Source organism: Hyla sarda, chromosome 4 (genome assembly GCF_029499605.1).
Source record: "Hyla sarda isolate aHylSar1 chromosome 4, aHylSar1.hap1, whole genome shotgun sequence".
Taxonomy (NCBI): Eukaryota; Metazoa; Chordata; class Amphibia; order Anura; family Hylidae; genus Hyla; species Hyla sarda.
In genome coordinates, this window is record NC_079192.1 from 139,227,299 (window position 1) to 139,249,015 (window position 21,717).

A 21,717-nucleotide genomic window follows, 5' to 3' on the forward strand; every position below is an offset into this window, starting at 1 on the left:
GGAGGCTGTTCGCATAACAAAGTAATCATCACATAATAAAGCAAGCCATAAGTAAACACATACATGCGCAGCAAGCCGTTCACCTAGTGCGGTAATGATATGCTCGTGCAGGAGGCTGTTCGCATAACAAAGTATCCATATACATGCGCAGCAAGCCGTAAGTAAACATATACAGCCGAAAACCGTATAATGCTACCGGCGAATGCCGAATGCCGATATGTAATACGATAACCTGGGGCCGGGCTGACCAAGGGTTTCCCTGAACTCCGGCTCACCTCCGGAGTCCGGGAACCGCCAGCGTTACCCCCGGTCAGCCACGGCCACTTACCACCACCATGCCGGTTGAAGCGACCTTCCTGTCAGCTGACTCGTGCAGTCAGCTGACCGGTGGGAACGTGACTCCACCTCCTGCTGACATCACGTGACAACCCTCAAGCGAAGAACCCACGGCATCAATGAAGGGGGGAGAGCCGTGGGTTTTATGGTCATCCCGCTCCTCCCACAATTACAGGCCAGCTGCGCAGGCCTTTCCATATATGGTTGCACACCCTTTGGAAAAAATAACTGAAATCAGTCGCTTCCTATAACCATCAAGAAGCTTCAACCGGAATCCTTTACAAACTGCTCCAGGTCTCTTATTGGAAGGGCACCTTTTCACAACAGCAATTTTAAGATCTCTCCACATGTTTTCAATTGGATTTAGATCTGGACTCATTGCCGGCCACTTCAGGACTCTCCAGCACTTTGTTGCCATCCATTTCTGGGGGATTTTTGACGTATGTTTGGGGTCATTGTCCTGCTGGAAGACCCAAGATCTCGGACACAAACCCAGCTTTCTGACACTGGGATGTACAGTGCGAACCAAAATCCGTTGGCAGTCCTCAGATTTCATGATGCCTTGTACACATTCAAGGCACCCAGAGTCACAGGCAGCAAAACAACCCCAAAACATCATTGAACCTCCACCATATTTCACTGTAGGTACTGTGTACTTTTCTTTGTAAGCGTCATTCAATTTTCGGTAAACAGTAGAATGATGTGCTTTACCAAAAAGCTCTATCTTGGTCTCATCTGTCCACAAGACGTTTCCCAGAAGGATTTTGGCTTACTCAAGTTCATTTTGGCAAAATGTAGTCTTGCTTTTTTATGTCTATGTGTCAGGAGTGGGGTCCTCCTGGGTCTCCTGCCATAGCGTTTAATTTCATTTAAATGTCGATGGATAGTTTGCGCTGACACTGATGCTCCCTGAGCCTGCAGGACAGCTTGAATATCTTTAGAACTTGTTTGGGGCTGCTTATCCACCATCCAGACATGCGTTGACATCTTTCATAATTTTTCTCTTCCGTCCACGCCCAGGGAGATTAGCTACAGTGCCATGGGTTACAAACTTCTTAAAAATTTTGCGCACTGTGGACAAAGGCAAATCTAGATCTCTGGAGATGGACTTGTAACCTTGAGATTGTTGATATATTTCCACAATTTTGGTTCTCAAGTCCTCTCAGTTCTCTTCTCCTCTTTCTGATGTCCATGCTTAGTGTGGCACACAATGAGAGTGAACTTCTCTCCTTTTTATCTGCTTTCAGGTGTGATTTTTATATTGCCCACACCTGTTACTTGCCCCAGGTGAGTTTAACCCCTTAAGGACGAAGCCCATTTTGGCCTTAAGGACGCAGAAAATTTAATTTTTACGTGTTTGTTTTTTCCTCCTCGCCTTCAAAAAATCATAACTCTTTTATATTTTCATCCACAGACTAGTATGAGGGCTTGTTTTTTGCACGACCAGTTGTCCATTGTAATGCCATCACTCACTTTAATAAAATGTATGGTGCAACCAGAAAAATACTATTTGTGTCGGGAAATTAAAAAGAAAACCGCAATTTTGCTAATTTTGGAAAGTTTCGTTTTCACGCCGTACAATTTATGTTAAAAATGACATGTGTTCTTTATTCTTTAGGTCAATAAGATTAAAATGATACCTGTGATAACATACTTTTCTATTACTGTTGCGCTTAAAAAAAACACAAACTTGTTAACCAAATTAGTACGTTTAAGATCCCCCTATTTTGAAGACCTATAACTTTTTCATTTTTCCATATAAGCGGCGGTATGAGGGCTCATATTTTTCACCGTGATCTTTACTTTTATTGATACCATATTTGCTTATATTAAGCTTTTACTACATTTTTTATTATTTTTTTTTGGAATAAAATGTTATAAAAAAAGCAGCTATTTTGGACTTTTTTTTTTTTTACATTCACGCAGTTCACTGTACAGAATCATTAAAATTTTATTTTAATAGTTCAGATATTTACGCATGCAGCAATACCAAATATGTATATACATTTTTTTTTACACTTTTTGGGGTGAAATAGGGAAAATGGGGCAATTTACGTTTTTATTGGGGAAGGGGGTTTTTCACATTTTTTTTACTTTATTTTTTAACTTTTTTAACTTTTATTTTTACACTTTAATAGTCCCCATAGGGGACTATTTATAGCAATCACTCGATTGCTAATCCTGTTCAGTGCTATGTATAGAACATAGCACTGATCGGAGTTATCGGTCATCTTCTGCTCTGGTCTGCGGGAAGGCAGATCAGAGCAGAAGACTCCTGGAAGACAGCGAAGCCAGGTGAGGGGACCTCCGGCTGCCGCGCTGGATGATCGGATCGCCACGGCAGCGCTGCGGGCAATCCGATCATCCAATTAAGTGACCATCATCCTGCAAATGCCAAGATCGGTCTTGATCACAGCATCTGAGGGGTTAATGGTGGACATCCGCGGGATCGCGGGTGTCCGCCATTACCGGTGGGTGTCTGGCTGCGATCAACAGTTCCAATACACACAAAGGGAATAAATATGTGTATAGCAACATATGTGTTACTGCAATCCTTTTCTGTGAGAAATACTTCATTTTCTAGAAAAATTTCAGGGGTGCCAACATTTACAGCTGTTCCTTGTTTAACATTTACTATGGCATAATTTTTCTCTGCTTGGGTCAGTTTCCTACTCAGGTAAATTACTGGATGCTCTTCCCCACTTACCACTTGTGACAAGACTGCTCCCAAACCTGTATCAGATGCATCCATCTGGATCAGAAACTGTTTGCTGAGATTTGGGGAAACAAGCACTAGCTGTTCACACAGGGCAGACTTTAGGCTCTGAAAAGCCTTTTCTGCCTCTGGGGTCCACTTCACCATTACTGACTTTCTGCCTTTTGTTAAGTCTGTCAATGGTGTAGCAATTGAGGCAAAGTTGGGCATGAACCGACAGTAGTACCCAGCTATGCCAAAGAAGGCCCTCACCTGTTTCTTTGTTAATGGCCTCGGCCAGTTCTGTATCACCTCCATCTTATTGATCTGGGGTTTAACCAGCCCTTGGCCAATAACCAGCCCTCTACTAAGGTATTTTGCTTCCTCTAGGCCCACTGCACATTTCTCAGGATTTATGGTTAAGCCTGCTTCACTGATGGCGTCTAACACAGCCTGTACCTTACAGAGGTGACTTTTCCAGTCAGATGAAGAAAATTACCACATCCTCCAGGTAAGCAGCGGCATAATCACAATGTGGTCTCAAGATTAGATCCATCAGCCTCTGAAATGTAGCAGGGGCCCCATGTAACCCAAATGGCATCACAACATACTGAAACAGGCTGTCACGATTCGGCTGGCTGGAGGTGGATCCTCTGTGCCAGAGAGGGATTGGCGTGGACCGTGCTGGTGGACCGGTTCTAAGTTGCTACTGGTATTCACCAGAGCCTGCCGCAAAGCGGGATGGTCTTGCAGCGGCGGTAGCAACCAGGTCGTATCCACCAGCAATGGCTCAACCTCTCTGACTGCTGAAGATAGGCGCGGTACAAGGGAGTAGACAAGAGCATGGTCGGACGTAGCAGAAGGTCAGGGCAGGCAGCAAGGATCGTAGTCAGGGGCAGAGACCCGGCGCGCGCGCCCTAAGGAGCGGGGCCGCGCGCCCTGGGACAAAACCGACGGAGAGCGAGTCAGGTACGGGAGCCGGGATGCGCATCGCGAATCGCATCCCGGCTGAGAGAGGTATTGCAGCGCACCCGGTCAGCAGGTCTGACCGGGGCGCTGCAAATGCGAGGATGTTGCGAGCGCTCCGGGGAGGAGCGGGGACCCGGAGCGCTCGGCGTAACAGTACCCCCCCCTTGGGTCTCCCCCTCTTCTTGGAGCCTGAGAACCTGAGGATAAGACTTTTGTCTAGGATGTTGTCCTCAGGTTCCCAGGATCTCTCTTCTGGACCACAGCCTTCCCAATCCACCAAGAAAATTTTTTTCCCTCTGACCGTCTTGGAGGCCAGAATCTCCTTCACGGAGAAGACGTCAGAAGAACCGGAAACAGGAGTGGGAGAAACAAGTTTGGGAGAGAAGCGGTTAATGATGAGTGGTTTAAGGAGAGAGACATGGAAGGCATTGGGAATACGAAGAGAAGGAGGAAGAAGGAGTTTGTAAGAGACAGGGTTAATCTGGCACAAGAATTTGAAAGGACCAAGATAGCGTGGTCCCAGTTTGTAACTGGGGACACGAAAGCGGACATATTTAGCGGAGAGCCATACCTTGTCTCCGGGAGCAAAAATGGGGGGAGTTCTTCTTTTCTTATCGGCAAACCTTTTCATGCGGGATGAAGCCTGTAAAAGAGAATTTTGGGTCTCTTTCCATATGGTGGAAAGATCACGAGTCACTTCATCCACAGCGGGCAAACCAGAGGGCAAGGGAGTAGGGAGGGGGGGAAGAGGGTGACGGCCGTACACCACGAAAAATGGGGACTTAGCAGAAGATTCGGAGACTCTGAAGTTGTATGAGAATTCGGCCCATGGTAGAAGATCTGCCCAGTCATCCTGGCGGGAGGAAACAAAATGCCGTAAATAGTCACCCAGGACCTGGTTAATTCTTTCTACTTGCCCATTGGATTGGGGATGATAAGAAGAAGAGAAGTTTAATTTAATCTTGAGCTGTTTACAGAGGGCCCTCCAGAATTTAGACACGAATTGGACGCCTCTAACCGAGACTGCGTGGGCAAACCGTGAAGACGAAAAATGTGTACAAAAAATTGTTTTGCCAACTGAGGCGCTGAAGGAAGACCAGGAAGAGGAATAAAATGTGCCATCTTGGAAAATCGATCAACGACCACCCAAACAACTGTGTTGCCACGGGATGGGGGTAAGTCTGTAATAAAGTCCATACCAATCAGTGACCAAGGCTGTTCGGGGACAGGCAGAGGATGAAGGAGACCAGCAGGCTTCTGGCGAGGAGTCTTATCCCGGGCACAGACAGTACAGGCCCGCACAAAATCAACAACATCCGTCTCCAGAGTCGGCCACCAATAGAAACGAGAGATGAGTTGCAAGGATTTTTTGATGCCCGCATGGCCTGCGAGGTGGGAGGAGTGTCCCCATTTGAGAATCCCGAGACGCTGGCGTGGAGAAACGAAGGTCTTCCCTGGAGGAGTTTGCCTGATGGAGGCTGGAGAAGTGGAGATCAGACAGTCAGGAGGAATGAGCAGAAGAAAAGGCAGACTTGAGATGTTTAAATGCGTCTTCCGCTTGGGGAGACCAGGACTTGGGATTGGCATTTTTCTTGGTTAAAGCCACGATAGGAGCCACAATAGTGGAAAAGTGTGGAATAAATTGTCTGTAATAATTGGCGAACCCCAAAAAACGTTGGATAGCACGGAGTCCGGAGGGGCGTGGCCAATCTAAGATGGCAGAGAGTTTATCTGGGTCCTTTTGTAGTCCCTGGCCAGAGACCAAGTATCCTAGGAAAGGAAGAGATTGACATTCAAACAGACATTTCTCCATTTTGGCATAAAGTTGATTGTCTCGAAGTCTCTGAAGAACCATGCGGACATGCTGGCGGTGTTCTTCTAAGTTGGCAGAAAAAATCAGAATATCGTCCAGATAAACCACAACACAGGAATATAAGAGATCACGAAAAATTTCATTAACAAAGTCTTGGAAGACGGCAGGGGCGTTGCACAGGCCAAAGGGCATGACCAGATACTCAAAGTGTCCATCTCTGGTGTTAAATGCAGTCTTCCATTCGTCCCCCTCCCTGATGCGGATGAGATTATAAGCACCTCTTCAGTCCAGTTTGGTAAAGATGTGGGCACCTTGTAGGCGATCAAAGAGTTCCGAGATAAGAGGTAGGGGGTAGCGGTTCTTTACCGTGATTTTATTAAGTCCGCGGTAATCAATGCAAGGACGTAGGGAGCCATCTTTTTTGGACACAAAAAAAAATCCAGCTCCGGCAGGAGAGGAGGATTTGCGGATAAACCCCTTTTTTAAATTTTCCTGGATGTACTCTGACATGGCAAGAGTCTCTGGAGCAGACAGAGGATAAATTCTGCCCCGGGGTGGAGTAGTACCCGGGAGGAGGTCAATAGGACAGTCATAAGGCCTGTGAGGAGGTAAAGTCTCAGCTTGCTTTTTGCAAAACACGTCAGCATAGTCCATATAAGCCTTAGGAAGACCGGTTACAGGGGGAACCACAGGGTCACGGCAGGGAGTACTGGGAACCGGTTTAAGACAGTCCTTGAAACAAGAAGTACCCCAGTTCTTGATTTCTCCTGTGGACCAATCAAGGGTTGGGGAATGGCGTTGAAGCCACGGTAATCCAAGAAGAATTTCGGAAGTGCAGTTGGAAAGGACCAAAAATTCAATTTTTTCGTGATGAGGTCCGATGCACATTAGAGAGGTTCCGTGCGGTAACGCACGGTACAGTCCAATCTTTCATTGTTAACAGAATTGATGTAGAGCGGTCTGGCGAGACTGGTCACCGGGATGTTGAACCTGTTGATGAGAGAGGCCAAAATAAAATTTCCTGCAGATCCGGAATCCAAGAAGGCCACAGTAGAGAAGGAGCAGGTAGAGGAAGATATCCGCACAGGCACAGTAAGGCGTGGAGAAGCCGAGTAGACATCAAGAACTGTCTCACCTTTGTGCGGAGTCAGCGTACGTCTTTCCAGGCGGGGAGGACGGATAGGACAATCCTTCAAGAAGTGTTCGGTACTGGCACAGTACAGGCACAGATTCTCCATGCGGCGTCGTGTCCTCTCTTGAGGTGTCAAGCGAGACCGGTCAACTTGCATAGCCTCCACGGCGGGAGGCACAGGAACGGATTACAGAGGACCAGAGGAGAGAGGAGCCGGGGAGAAAAAACGTCTCCTGCGAACAAAGTCCATATCCTGGCGGAGCTCCTGACACCTTTCGGAAAAACGCATGTCAATGCGGGTGGCCAGATGAATAAGTTCATGCAGGTTAGCAGGAATTTCTCGTGCGGACAGCACATCTTTAATGTTGCTGGATAGGCCTTTTTTAAAGGTCGCGCAGAGGGCCTCATTATTCCAGGATAATTCGGAGGCAAGAGTACGGAATTGGATGGCGTACTCGCCAACAGAAGAATTACCCTGGACCAGGTTCAGCAGGGCAGTCTCAGCAGAAGAGGCTCGGGCAGGTTCCTCAAAGACACTTCGAATCTCCGTGAAGAAGGAGTGTACAGAGGCAGTGACGGGGTCATTGCGGTCCCAGAGCGGTGTGGCCCATGACAGAGCTTTCCCAGACAGAAGGCTGACTACGAAAGCCACCTTAGACCTTTCAGTAGGGAACTGGTCCGACATCATCTCCAAGTGCAGGGAACATTGCGAAAGAAAGCCACGGCAAAACTCGCTGCGGAGGAGGTGCAGGAGCTGGCGGAGGAGATGATTGCTGAAGCTGTGGTAGTAGCTGCTGTAGCATCATGGTCAGTTGAGACAGCTGGTGGCCTTGTTGCGCTATCTGTTGCGACTGCTGGGCGACCACCGTGGTGAGGTCGGCGACAACTGGCAGTGGGACTTCAGCGGGATCCATGGCCGGATCTACTGTCACGATTCGGCTGGCTGGAGGTGGATCCTCTGTGCCAGAGAGGGATTGGCGTGGACCGTGCTGGTGGACCGGTTCTAAGTTGCTACTGGTATTCACCAGAGCCCGCCGCAAAGCGGGATGGTCTTGCAGCGGCGGTAGCAACCAGGTCGTATCCACCAGCAACGGCTCAACCTCTCTGACTGCTGAAGATAGGCGCGGTACAAGGGAGTAGACAAGAGCAAGGTCGGACGTAGCAGAAGGTCAGGGCAGGCAGCAAGGATCGTAGTCAGGGGCAACGGCAGGAGGTCTGGAACACAGGCTAGGAACACACAAGGAAACGCTTTCACTGGCACAATGGCAACAAGATCCGGCGAGGGAGTGCAGGGGAAGTGAGGTATAAATAGGGAGTGCACAGGTGAACACACTAATTAAGCCAGCTGCGCCAATCAGTGGCGCAGTGGCCCTTTAAATTGCAGAGACCCGGCGCGCGCGCGCCCTAAGGAGCGGGGCCGCGCGCGCCGGGACAAGACCGACGGAGAGCGAGTCAGGTACGGGAGCCGGGATGCGCATCGCGAGCGGGCGCCTCCCGCATCGCGAATCGCATCCCGGCTGAGAGAGGTATTGCAGCGCACCCGGTCAGCAGGTCTGACCAGGGCGCTGCAAATGCGAGGATGTTGCGAGCGCTCCGGGGAGGAGCGGGGACCCGGAGCGCTCGGCGTAACACAGGCCTTCTGGAGTGGAAAATGCAGTCTTCTCTTTAGCCTCCTCAGATAACGTTATCTGCCAATAACCCTTTTTAAGGTCAAGAATTGTGATGTACCTTGCCCTCCCAAGTCTCTCAATAAGTTCATCTACCCAGGGCATGGGGAATGCATCAAATTTTGAAACCGGATTTAATTTTCTGAAGTCATTACAGAATCTCCATGTCCAATTGGACTTTGGAATTAGCACAATGGGACTTGACCATTCACTAGTAGACTCCTCAATGACACCTAATTCCAGCATGTACTTGACCTCAGAGGATACTGCCTCCCTACGTGCTTCTTGAATCTTGTATGGCTTTAGGTTTATATTACTGTGAGGCTCAGGTCAGAAAACTTGCGTCTGTTTTCCTGCAGGAATTCCCTCACCTCTTGCTTCTGGTGCACTGACAATGTCTCACCTAATTTGTTACTGGGGGAACTGGTTGCACTACATCTTTAACCTCATTCTGGGAGGCCACCAAAGCCTCGCGATCTTTCCATGGCTTGATCAGGTTTATGTGGTAACCCTGGAAGGGTTTTCTCCTATCTGGTTTTATGGACCTTGTAATTTACCTCACTCATCTTTTCTACAATCTCATAGGGACCCTGCCACTTTGCCAGAAACTTATTTTCGACGGTGGGCACTAAAACCAGGACCCTGTCCCCAAGATTGAAGGCTCTCACCCTGGCAGATCTTTTATAAATTTTTCTCTAGGCCTCTTGAGATCTCTGCAGATGTTCTTTGACTATAGGCATCACTGTCGCTATCCAGTCCTGCACCACCTGGGCCACATGCTCATAATACTTTTATATGGGGTGGCCTCGGTCTCCCAGGTTTCTTTGGCAACATCTAATAAACCCCTTGGATGCTGGCCATAGACTAACTCAAAGGGCGAAAACCCTGTAGACGCCTGGGGCACTTCCCTAATAGAGAACATGAGGTATGGTAATAGACAGTCCCAGTCCCGGCCATCCCTTTCTACTACCTTTTTTAGCATATGTTTTAGGGTTTTGTTAAACCTCTCTACTAACCCATCCGTTTGAGGGTGCTACACTGAGGTACGGATGTGAGTCATTTTAAACAACTTGCATAGTTCTTTCATGACCTTTGACATAAAGGGCATACCCTGGTCAGTAAGGATTTCTTTAGAGACCCCTGTGCGAGAAAACATGTAAAATTATTCCCTAGCAATGTTTTTGGAGCCCATGTTTCTTAAGGGTACCGCCTCTGTGTACCGGGTTGCATAATCCACTACCACCAATATATATTGATGTCCCCTTGCAAATTTGACAATGGGCCCCACCAGATCCATGGCAATTCTCTCAAAGAGTACTTCAATAATGGGAAGTGGCACCAGGGAGTTTAAGAAGTGTGGTGTTGGGGCACTTGATTGGCTTGTGGGGCATGACTCATAGTACCTTTTTACTTCTTCATACACCCCAGGCCAAAAAAAACCTTTGTTGGACCCTCTCTTGTGTTTTTTAAGTTCCCAAATGCCCCCCAAACACATGGTTATGAGCAATGTTCAGCACCATGCGGCGGTATGCTTTAGGCACCAGAAGCTGTTACACAATTTCATTGTTAACTTTGTTGACCCGATACACGAAATCCCCATTTGTGGCAAAATGTGGAAATTTCTGGTCAGCTTCTGGTTCCTGTGTTACACCATTTACTACCGTGACATTTGCCCATGCAGTTCCCAGAGTGGGGTCTCTCAATTGCTTGATCCCAAAGTTACCCCGAGACACTTCTAGATCTAAGAGCTGTTGGCCAGTTAGGGAAGTTTCTTCTTCTTCCCCAGCTAACACCTGCAAAGGAAAAAAGATCATCACTACACATTTCGGGTGGACCCACATTTCCATTTTGCCCCTTATTGTTACCATTGTTTTCAATGGTTGTCTCACATGACCAAGTATTAACAGGGACAGGTACAGATTCTGCCGGAGTTTCTTCCCCAGCTGTAGAAGTACCACCCCTTTTCCACAACTCCCAGAACAATGGGAAATCACAGCCTAGTATAACCTCATACATAAGTTGTTTTACGACCCCGACCTCGTAGGTCACAGTTCCAGATGGAGTCATCAACTTAACCGGGGCCACAGGGTAGGCTACAATATCTCCGTGGATGCATAGCACTTTTATGTGTTTGTTCGGCACATAGTCCCTAGCCACAAGGCTGACCCGAACCAAAGATTACAGGCTACCAGAGTCCAAAAGGGCCTTCACGGAGCAGTCATTTATCTTTACCATACATACATGTGGCTCATTTTCTGACCCTGGAACGGCTGCACAAACAAGTTCTTCAATTAGCGACTGTGGCCAGCTAGGGTCACACACCATGGCCTCTGGGGAAAGAGGGCAATAGGCGGCTATGTGTGCCCACTCATGACACCTCCAACACTGGGGGGTCCCTGGCCTCTTTAGCATGGAGTCCGTTCTAGGACTGGGAAGCCCCTGGGGTTCAGGATCAGTCTTTTGCCCTCATCCAAACTCTAGAGCCCTGCTCCCTTTCCCACTTTTCCACTCACCTCCAGCTGGAATTCTCTTACCCACAGATGTCACGGGTTTGACGGTCCTGGAAGGTGTTGGTGCTGCAGGGACATCACAGAGGTAGTCCTGAGTCATATGAACCTTTCCATGCTCAGCAGTCTGGGGGTCTCCTTGAGCAACCCACCATTGTAGCTCTGCCAGGAGAGTCCTAAAGTAATGGTCCACTACGATCTTTTCCACGATCTGGGTGGGTGTACAGAATTCTAGTTCCAGCCACTTTTGTACTAGATGAATAAGATCATACATCTGTGACTGGGCAGGTTTGTCCTTGGCGTAGCTCCAACTGTGGACTCTCCTGGCACGAACAGCTGGTGTAACAACAAGGCAAGCAAGGATCTACATTTTTAGTTTAGCATAGTCCCGGACATCCTACTCCCTGATGTCATAGTAGGCCTTTTGCGGTTCACCTGTCACACAGGGTGCCCTGTTCCACATAAGATACATGTACATATCACTGTTCCACATAAGATACGTGCACATATTACTGTTGCTTTAATGACGCCTGACCTATGAATTAAATATCAAGCTGTATGACCTTATACAGAGCATCTATAACATGTAGTATACCAGTTGAGGTAAAATAAATGTACATATAAGATCATACATTGCCATTGACGTGATACATAAAATCAAAGAGAAAAGAAGAAAAGGCGCTCCATGAGTGAATACCATCTAAAATGCATATACAGTAGATCAAAGCCAACTTTTATCTGCTCACCCATTTTTTGCTGTGCAGATAGACACTGTTGCTTATCAGACTTACTAACATCTGCGTCAGAGCAACGTTTGGGGATATCCTTTCCCAGAATCAGGTAAAATGGTAGAATATTAGGAGCGAAAAAATAATACTTCAAGCAGAAAATTTTTCTCAACTCAAATTCTGCTAAGAACCGGACATCAGGCGGAATCCAGACAGACCCAATTAAAGTAAATGGGATCCAATGGGACCTGTTGGTATTGTTGTACAACAGACTGTCCGACTCAGATGTCTGTGACGGAGCCCTGAAGTAGGTGCGAACTCAGCCTTTTTTAGATATATGTTTTACAGGATCGCTGTGTGTGTCCTCTCCCAGTCTCCATACTTTGTAAGAGTAATGCGTGCACTTGTGGAAAACTGGCGCTGATCCCTGGCACCCACACATGGCAGAATCATTTCTGCACACACTCACTTGTGAAACTTTATTAGTCTACTGGATCATGTGTTTCCTATGTTTCTACCATACGTTCTTAGATCCATGTAAACTAATAAGGTTATACATTACTTTAAAGTGATTTTATGTAGAAATGAACACAATAGAGCAAGAAGGTGGCTGGCACTTCCATAAAGCTGATCACTGCTCTGTAAATGAATCCAGCAAGAATGTGGTGCTGACATGCGAGTACAGTAGAGAGGATCAATGCAAATACAAAGCATGGAGTAAGAAGAAAGCAAAGTCGCACTCACCGGTCCGGTATGAACTTCTTTATTGAAGATATTCAGCGGGTGAACAAGTCATTAATGCGGGGGGCGCCTCCACGGAGGTGCCCCCGCATTACTGACTTGTTCACCCGCTGAATATCTTCAATAAAAAAGTTCATACCGGATCGGTGAGTGCGACTTTGCTTTCTTCTTCCTCCGTGCTTTATATATATATATATATATATATATATATATATATATATATATATATATATAAATGACTCTACCACATAGTTGTCAGAAATCAGGCCCCCGATCACCCCAATGTTTTTCCACGAGTACACATATCACTCGTTGACGTCATCACTCGTTGACCTGATATCTTGTAAACAAAAATAAATAAATAAAATAAAAAAGAATAACACATTTTAAGTTATTAGCAATACCTGTCCAGATATGCACATTTTCATTTTTCAGAAATGACTTGTCATAAGGAAAGATGACTGTTTGTTTCACATGCGTAGATGTGATAACATCAGCCCTTCAGCTCTATAATGTTGCTCAATACGTACAGTACACGTCTTATAGATACCAATTCTATTAGTGAGATCAGGCAAGCTGAGAGTGAATGGAAAGTAGAGTAGGTGTAGGAAAGGTTTCAGCAGAAAGCGAAGCTCAACCTTTATGGAACTTCCTGAAATGACAATATTAATAGCTCTTAAATACTATTTTCAGAATGATTGCTAATAAAAGTATTGATGCCCAGGCCTCTTTTACATAGGTTGGTGCAGTTACTGTAAAACAAAGGCAAAAAAACAAACAAACAAACCCTTACTAAGCATTTCTTCATTCATGTGTTCATTCAGTCCTTTTTATATTGTAACATAGGCTCTGCTCAATCCATTACATATCTATAGCAGCTCTGCCAGATCTGTTTTCAAACAAATGACATTGGCTTATGGCGGGGGTCCCCTGGGGTCCTGGTGACACACATTAATGGGGTACTGCAGTGGAAATTATAATTTTTTTTAAATCAACTGGTGCCAGAAAGTTGAACAGATTTGTAAATTACTTCTATTAAATAATATTTACCCTTCCAGTACTTTTAAGCAGCTGTATGCTACAGAGGAAATTCTTTTCTTTTTGTTATTTATTTTTTGTCTTGTCCACAGTGCTCTCTGCTGACGCCTCTGTCCATATCAGGAATAGGTTTGCTACGGGGATTTTCTCCTGCTCTGGACAATTCCTGATACAGGCATCAGGTGTCAGCAGAGAGCACTGTGGACAAGACAAAAAAGAAATTCAAAAATAAAAGAATTTCCTCTGTAGCATACAGCTGTTTATAAGTACTGGAAGGGTAAAGATTATTTAACAGTTTAACATTTGTTTGGCACCAATTGATTTAAAAAAAATAACGTTTTCCACTGGAGTAAGAGTGAGCCTAAATAACACAGATTTGCCAATACACAATAATTTCGAGTACATTTTTTTGCTGCATGTTATTTTTTATTTTAAAGGGGTTATTCCTAAATATAATGTATCTCCAGTCCACAGGCAACATGATAAGAATCTGTTCGGTGGAGGTTCAACACTGATCATGAGGTCCCCTGACACCTGAGAAAAGGAAGAGACAGCATTTGACCTCCACTCTGTTCACTCGCAATGGGACTTCCGTAGCGATGTACTCATCTACTTTAGGCATCCCCAAAGTAAGTGAATGGGGCAGCAGTTGACACACTACTTCTTCCTGTACTTGGGGGTCAAGAAACTTCTGATCCTAAGATCATAGGGGGGCAGAGCTGATGGACACCTATCAGGTAAGATAATAGATGTGCAGCAAAACATATCCATAATAGGGGGGGGGGGGGGGGAACATTTATCAGGACACAGTAGCAGCTCAAAGCCTCTAAAGTTGCATATTTTTGTGCAGAAATAGTGGTGTATTCTCAAAGATTGCCAATTTTGTGCAAAAATTAGCAACTTTAGAGGATTTACACTGTTTGCGCCAAGATGACTTTGAAAAAGGCATGACGGAGGCTGGATGAAGGCTCTGTATTAGGCAATGTTGAGTTGACAAGTTGTAGCCCCAAGGAACTTTTTACTGTTACCCTGGTGACAATTACATAAGCCAATGTACTGTGTAAATGAGTGCTGATCTTGTAGATCATGTAGGGAGCCTATGACAAAGCCTGAGGGTCGAGCGGGGAGGGTCATACTGTATATATGATTCTGGATTGTTTATGTGGCTCTTTGCTTCATTCGTTTGTCAGCCACATATCTCCTATAACATTGGGAGAAGGGCAATGGATGAATGATGATTTTTAAGTAGGGATAAAATTAAATGGTTCGTCGATGGACGAGTGCTGATCGCTGGCCCTATTATATGGGGTGATATCGACCTACTTGGCTGTGTAATAGGGCCTTTAGATTCAATAATGAGAAGGACCCCAAGGTGAAGCATTCCCTCTGTCCTTACTGCTACCCCTCCCACATTTCCGGAAGAAGTTTTTTTCTGTAAATCGAGTTTTAATTGTCCCTACTTATTAGGCTTCTTCTAATGTACTGCTTCTTTTACTGTACATAAACCACACAATGGCCATGTTTTAAAAAGAAGCAAGATAATGCTAGCTTCCAGGTCTAGTGCTCTTTACAGAATGTGAAAACAGTCCTTGCAAGCAGCGTTTATAGTAAAATAGCTTTTATAAAATCAGCTGCTTTATTTACTGTTCAGAATTACAGCCGTTCAAGTAAAAGTCTATAAATACAATTAATTTGGCCATGGGCTAAGATCTGTTTTAATTGCTTTTAGCTTTGTTTGCTCAGATTGACTGTACTTTGTAGGTCCTGTGTTTCTTTTCTATATATAGTAAGTGTTGCCTTCCACTGCACATAATGAAAATGCAGAACGCCATTTCTAGGATTTTATAATGTAAAATAACAGTTGGATTCCTGTGCACCAAGGCGTATTTTACCACCAGGAATCCCAGGCATAACATCAGTAATCTAAGTAATACACTGTAGAAGCCTCAATTCTTCAAGTACCAATTTTTTCAGACTCTTTTTCAACAATTGGTGCATTACAGCAAGACATAATGTTTGGCGCCCTTGTACAGTAACACAACATGTAGAGTAACACAACATTCTGCGCCTCTATTCTTCTCTAATTTGGCCCTCTTGTTATGAAATTTTCATATAATAGTTCATTTCTTTTGTCACAGGCAGTACGTGGCAGCTGGGCTGTGTATGTGAAGGACTGCAAGCCGATAACAGGTAAAAACGAATCTGAGATGGATGGAACAGGGAAGCAAGGAGAAGTTTGTGTAGGAGGGCGGGGGGGGCTTCCAAGAATCTAATTGTCTAAAGGGCATAAAAACACTGAAAGTGAGGAGAGGAACAAGTATATGCAGAAACTTGCAGACCCTGGGGGATTCTTGTGGAATATTACCAGCAGTAATAGTTTTTTTCATAATGTAAAATGCTATATTTAGACAGCTGCTCTACAATGGCTTCAGAATAAACTGACTAAATAAGAACAATCATACAAATCTACCAGCTGTAATAGTTAAAGAATAGCTCTAGTTATGTTGCATATTAGTATTGTTACTCAGATGACCGCTGACCCGCTGATCATGTGATTGTAGGGACCAAAAGAATACACTGATTGAGACGGCAGAATATTGAAAACAGGATATTCACCATCTTTACTGGATCCACCATAAACACTGTGCTGCACAACCTGCAATAAAAGTACAGCGAACAGTCATTAAAGGGGTTTTCCCATGAAAGACACTCATTACCAATCTGCAAGATAGGAGATGAGTGTCTGATCAATGGGGGTCTGATTGCTAGGACCCCCACTAAACGTAAGAACAGTGGCTCCCATTTTGAATGAAGCAGCAGCCCCCTTCAACTCCGACCAATGCAGTCGATGAGTCTCTTTTATAGGGCACCTTCCTGTTCTTCCCTACCCATAGTTCAGCATCAGTTTTGCCTTGTACTGAAGCTGAAAGTAAACTGAGACAGTTTGGTTGCTGTCTAGCAATACCATTGAAAAGACTGTTGTAGACCCTCTTGTCATCATAATTACAGGCTACATCTAGTAGACTATGTTTGGTTTATTAATGTCAATAATGGGCTCTCCACCTGTACACTATATATATAGTATACAGAAGTATATATATATATATATATATATATATATATATATATATATTGTAACTAGACTTACAAAAATGGAAAACAACCAAAAGGTGATTTGGGTGTGCCTAGGCACATCTGAGCACCTTCTGGTTATTCTCCATTTTTGTACTTTATGCTGGGTGAACCCTGACGCTTAGTGTGGTCTGACACAGGATCATCATTCCCCACTGCGTCTTTTTGTTGATCTTTATCTAGACTTAGCTAGTTAGAAATGGCACAAATCAGAAGGGGAAAAGCAGCATGTTCGTAATCACCCTGTGCCATACCCAATCCATTTTTACTAAATATATATATATATATATATATATATATATATATATATATATAGTAAATTTGAGTATTAGTCCAGTGATGCAGATGCAAATAAAAAAATGTTGCAGTATCTTGTAATACCTTTTTTTTTGGGATTAACAGAATTTTGTAGAGACAAGCTTTCGGGATTCCTCCCTTTATCAAGTCCAAAGCAAATCCTTTGGATTTGCTTTGGACTTGATAAAGGGAGGAATCCTGAAAGCTTGTCTCTACAAAATTATGTTAGTCCAATAAAAAAGGTATTACAAGATACTGCAACATTTTTTGATTTGCATATATATATATATATATATATATATATATATATATATATATATTTTGTTGGTGAAGCTTTTTAGCTTATGCCTAGATTCTTGAATGTGGATAGGGGGATTAGGTGATTCCAAATGCCTTTGGCAGTCTATACAGAGGGATAAAGGAATGCATAGAGGGGCAATATCACATTTGGATCGCTGGTGTCTCTTTTGATATATCAAAAAATCTGAGTTACTTTGCAGCTGATGCTTGGCATTGAGTACTGCTGATTCAACTTAATTGTTAACAAAATATACAAATCCATCCTTCTATTGTCCTTTTTTCCCCCCAGTGAATTCTATTTAATACATACATAGTAATACTACTGCCACCAAGGGTTAATACTTTATATTCATCAGCAATGATATGTATGGCCAATTTAAGCAGAATATCTGTATTTACTTAGCACTAGTAAAATATTGAACCCTATGAAAATGAAGATGACTTTAACCCCTTAAGGACACAGCCCATTTTGGCCTTAAGGACCAGGCCAATTTTATTTTTGCATTTTCGTTTTTTCCTCCTCACCTTCTAAAATTCATAACTTTTTAATATTTCTATCCACAGACCCATATGAGGGCTTATTTTTTTGTGCGACCAATTGTACTTTGTAATGACACCTCTCATTTTACCCTAAAATGTACAGTGAACCCCAAAAATTATTATTTGTGTGAGGAAATTTAAACAAAAACAGAAATTTTGCAACTTTTGGATGATTTCATTTTCATGCTGTACACCTTAGGGTAAAAATTTCTTTATTTTGCTAGTCAATATGATTAAAATGATACCAATGTTTTTGTACTTTGCTATTATTGTACTGCTTTAAAGGGTACCTCTCATGAAATAAACTTTTGATATATTTTAGATTAATGAATGTTGAATAACTTTCCAATAGCATGTTAATGAAAAATATGCTTCTTTCTATTGTATTTTTCCCGATCAGTCCTGTCAGCAAGCATTTCTGACTCATGCTGGAGTCCTAAACACTCAGAGCTGCCAGCCTGCTTTGTTCACAGCCAAAAAGGCTGTGAACAAAGCAGGCTGGCAGCTCTGAGTGTTCTCCTTTGTGAACAAAGTAGACTGGCAGCTCGTAGTGTTTAGGACTCCAGCATGAGTCTGAAATGCTTGCTGCCTGGACTGGTAGGGAGACCCCTAGTGGTCATTTCTTCAAAGTGGAAAATTAAATAGAAAGAAGCATATTTTTTAATAACATGCAATTGTAAAGTTATTCTGCATACATTAATCTATAATATATCAAAAGTTTTTTTGATGAGAGGTACCCTTTAAAAAATCTAAATTTATTTATTTTTTACAAAAAGTCTGTTTAAAATTGCCCTTTTTTGACCACCTCTAACTTTCTCATCTTTACGTACACAGGGCTGTATGAAGGCTAATTTTTTTGCGCCATGATATATATAAATTTGCATTTATTTTACACTTTTTATGTCCCCATAGGGGACTACCTATAGCAATCATAATATTGCAGATACTCAGACCAGAGAAGAAAACCCCAGGAGATTGGCGGAGGCATGTGAGGGGACCTCCGTCCCCCATCTTGGATGATTTGATCTCCACGGGCGATCAAATCGGCCATTACAAGTGCCGCACTCCTGCAGATGCCGTGATCTATAATTATCATGACATCTGAGGGGTTAATGGTGGACATCAGCGCAATTGCTGATGTCCGCCATTACTGGGAGGTCCCTGACTGCTGATAGTAGCTAGGACTTGCCGTGCATGTTGTGAGCACCACTATGGTGCACGGGTCATGTACATCTGGTGCTCTAAGTCCCAGTGCATCAAGATATACATTTACGTCCATTTTCCTTAAGGGGTTAAGGCATTTAAATCCTTCACCTCCACTATATGGTTATCTATTATTAGGCCCTCTAAGAGAGTCCTCTCCAGAAAATAGATATGTTAAGATATGCCAACTTTCTTCAGCCATTGAGAATGATTTAGAAATGATTGGGTGAATACACAATGACATACTAATATACATACACAATGGGGGGGGGGGGGGGGCTGTTGTCAGGGGATTGTTGGCAATGGGCTGATACAGAATGCAAAGCACGGTATAGCATTATCAATGTTATTCCTACATGATATTCCAACCGTATTTAATTGCTATTATTTAGGTTTCTTTTGGGATAATATTCATTATATTACCTAACCAAGCCAGTGTAAAATGTGTTATAATGTATAGTTTGCTTTAAACTTCTTGCTCTAAAATTCTAATTGCAGATAAAGATCTTGAGCTCCTGTCATGGATGGCTGCAAATGAGATCATTTTAGAGGCACTTATATCATTACACTTGCAATCTACTATCATGTCTTACATTTTGTTTCTGCCAAACCTAACATTTATCTTATTCATAGCCAATAGCAGCTGGAAGTAGTAACAACTGAAATGATATAAGGGAAAGAGGCACAACAGCAATGGAGTTGTTGATGTAGAGAGTAAATGCAGTTGTATAACATTGTTTGTATGGTGTTTACTAGTTATTTATGGTCATTCTATCCTACCTGGTCCACATATTTTTTTTGCATTTTAGCATAGACCACTTTCAGTCAAAAAGGAAGGCTGCATAGTAGACTTCTTGACCAGACATACTGGCCCAGATTTAATAATAGTGTCTAATTCTTAGTCTAATGCAAAATTAGGCTAGACAGCTCATTTTTAGACTGTCTATGCTATTAGTTGGCTTAGACTGCACTGGAATCTTGTGCCAGACTTGTGACACATTAGTATGTATGATAAGTGAGGTCTGTCCGCCAGAGCCCCATAAATCAGCAGTGACCATTCACAGCCCCTTCATGGTTTATCCAGATACACCAGTATGCATTTGGAATGTGTTATTGGTAGGGATCTGTGCATGAGACCCAACCAGTTGCTAGAATACATGGGCTGCAGTGCTTCCCCAGGTACTTTGCACCATTGTTTTCTGACTTTGAGTCTATAGTCAAAAAATTCCCATTTGTTACAATGGGATTGCATGAACATTGTAGTGTAGTAAGTGGAAAAAAGACATTTGATTCAAATATCTATGTATCAGGAAAGTGGCACAAAGATTGAAGCTTGGTAGAACATTTGTTCTGCAATCCAAGGAGCTCACAGCCTCAGCCATGACATTTTGAGCAATCAACCTTTCCCATACACACTATTTCTCAAACTCCATGGCTACGTGGTCTAAGAATTTCATAAGATTCTCCTATTCCAAACTTGACAGAATTAATTAATATTTTGCATAACAAAATGTTGTACACACCTTAGTGTACACATATTACTATACAGCTAAAACTGAAGTCAGCCTAACCTACCACCTCTGGCAGGTTTAACACAATGCATATTAACACAATAAGTAAGATATTTTTTTATACAAAAAGTCCTTCCTTGCGACGTCTTCTAGAATTAGATACAACTGTAGCCATATGCAATTTGACGACTCTAATCTATCATGTACACTTATACTAGGTCAATTAGTAGATTTTTTACACCAATATTTTGCACCAAAACTTTGAAGCCAATTTTGGTGCACAGTGTTACTTCTCAAACCCCATTTCTTTCTGATAAGCAATGGCCTGAAGGGAGTCAGAAGGCTACCATACACATTAGACATGTAAACATATAGCAAACAAGTCAGCAGAAGCCAAACATTACTTTATAAACAAAAATTACTTTAAAAAAAAATCTTTTACTTTTGGCTTTTGTTGTCAGGGGAGAGAAAGGTCTGGAATAATGAATTTTTACTACCTGACTCTGTTATTCTATTGATTTAGCAATTGAAGGGCCATTGCTTTCCAGAAACGGTGGGGGGTTGGGGGAAGAAATGCAACATTGTGCCCCAAAATTTGCTTCAAAATTTTGTTGTAAAATAAGTAAACTAATACGTTGTCTGTAAGTTAGACAACAAGCGTCTGAAGATGTGCCAAATGTATCAAACAGCATGAGCCATTGTGATAAATGTGACACATTCTTAGGCTGTTTAGTCTAAGCACAAAGCTGTTTAAGCGTTAGACAGTATTAGTACATCTTCCCCAATGTTCTTCAAGGCTACATTTCACACTTCTTTGCTTTTCTCATCACAAATTATGATTGGTAGAATCACTTGCAAAATTCAAGATTTGCAGTGAGTTGGGCTGACTAGATCTTGAAAAATCAATGTTTAAATAGTCCTTTATCTATACAATATGACGGAATTGATTTCCTAGGTTAGAAATTTTGAAATATGCCTAATTCATCTCAAGTTAAAAACAAGCTAAATATTCACTTTCTTATTTCTAATACTGATCAATAGCTGACTATCCTGTGCATTTAAAGGGGTATTATCTTGATAATCAATTTTAAAATCTTTGCACTTTTAT

General features: G+C 43.2%; 1 protein-coding gene and 1 long non-coding RNA gene across 2 annotated transcripts in view; one reads left to right on the forward strand and one right to left on the reverse strand.

The window, feature by feature from the left end:
- The window catches only part of LOC130368517 (uncharacterized), a 45,694-nt gene extending 29,887 nt beyond the window's left edge, over positions 1-15,807 (forward strand). The window contains exons 2-3 of the long non-coding RNA XR_008892493.1: positions 14,094-14,255; positions 15,765-15,807. This is a non-coding gene — a long non-coding RNA (uncharacterized LOC130368517). The remainder of the gene's footprint in view (positions 1-14,093; positions 14,256-15,764) is intronic.
- The window catches only part of SEMA6D (semaphorin 6D), a 155,010-nt gene that overhangs the window by 99,232 nt on the left and 34,061 nt on the right, over positions 1-21,717 (reverse strand). The window lies entirely within an intron of this gene.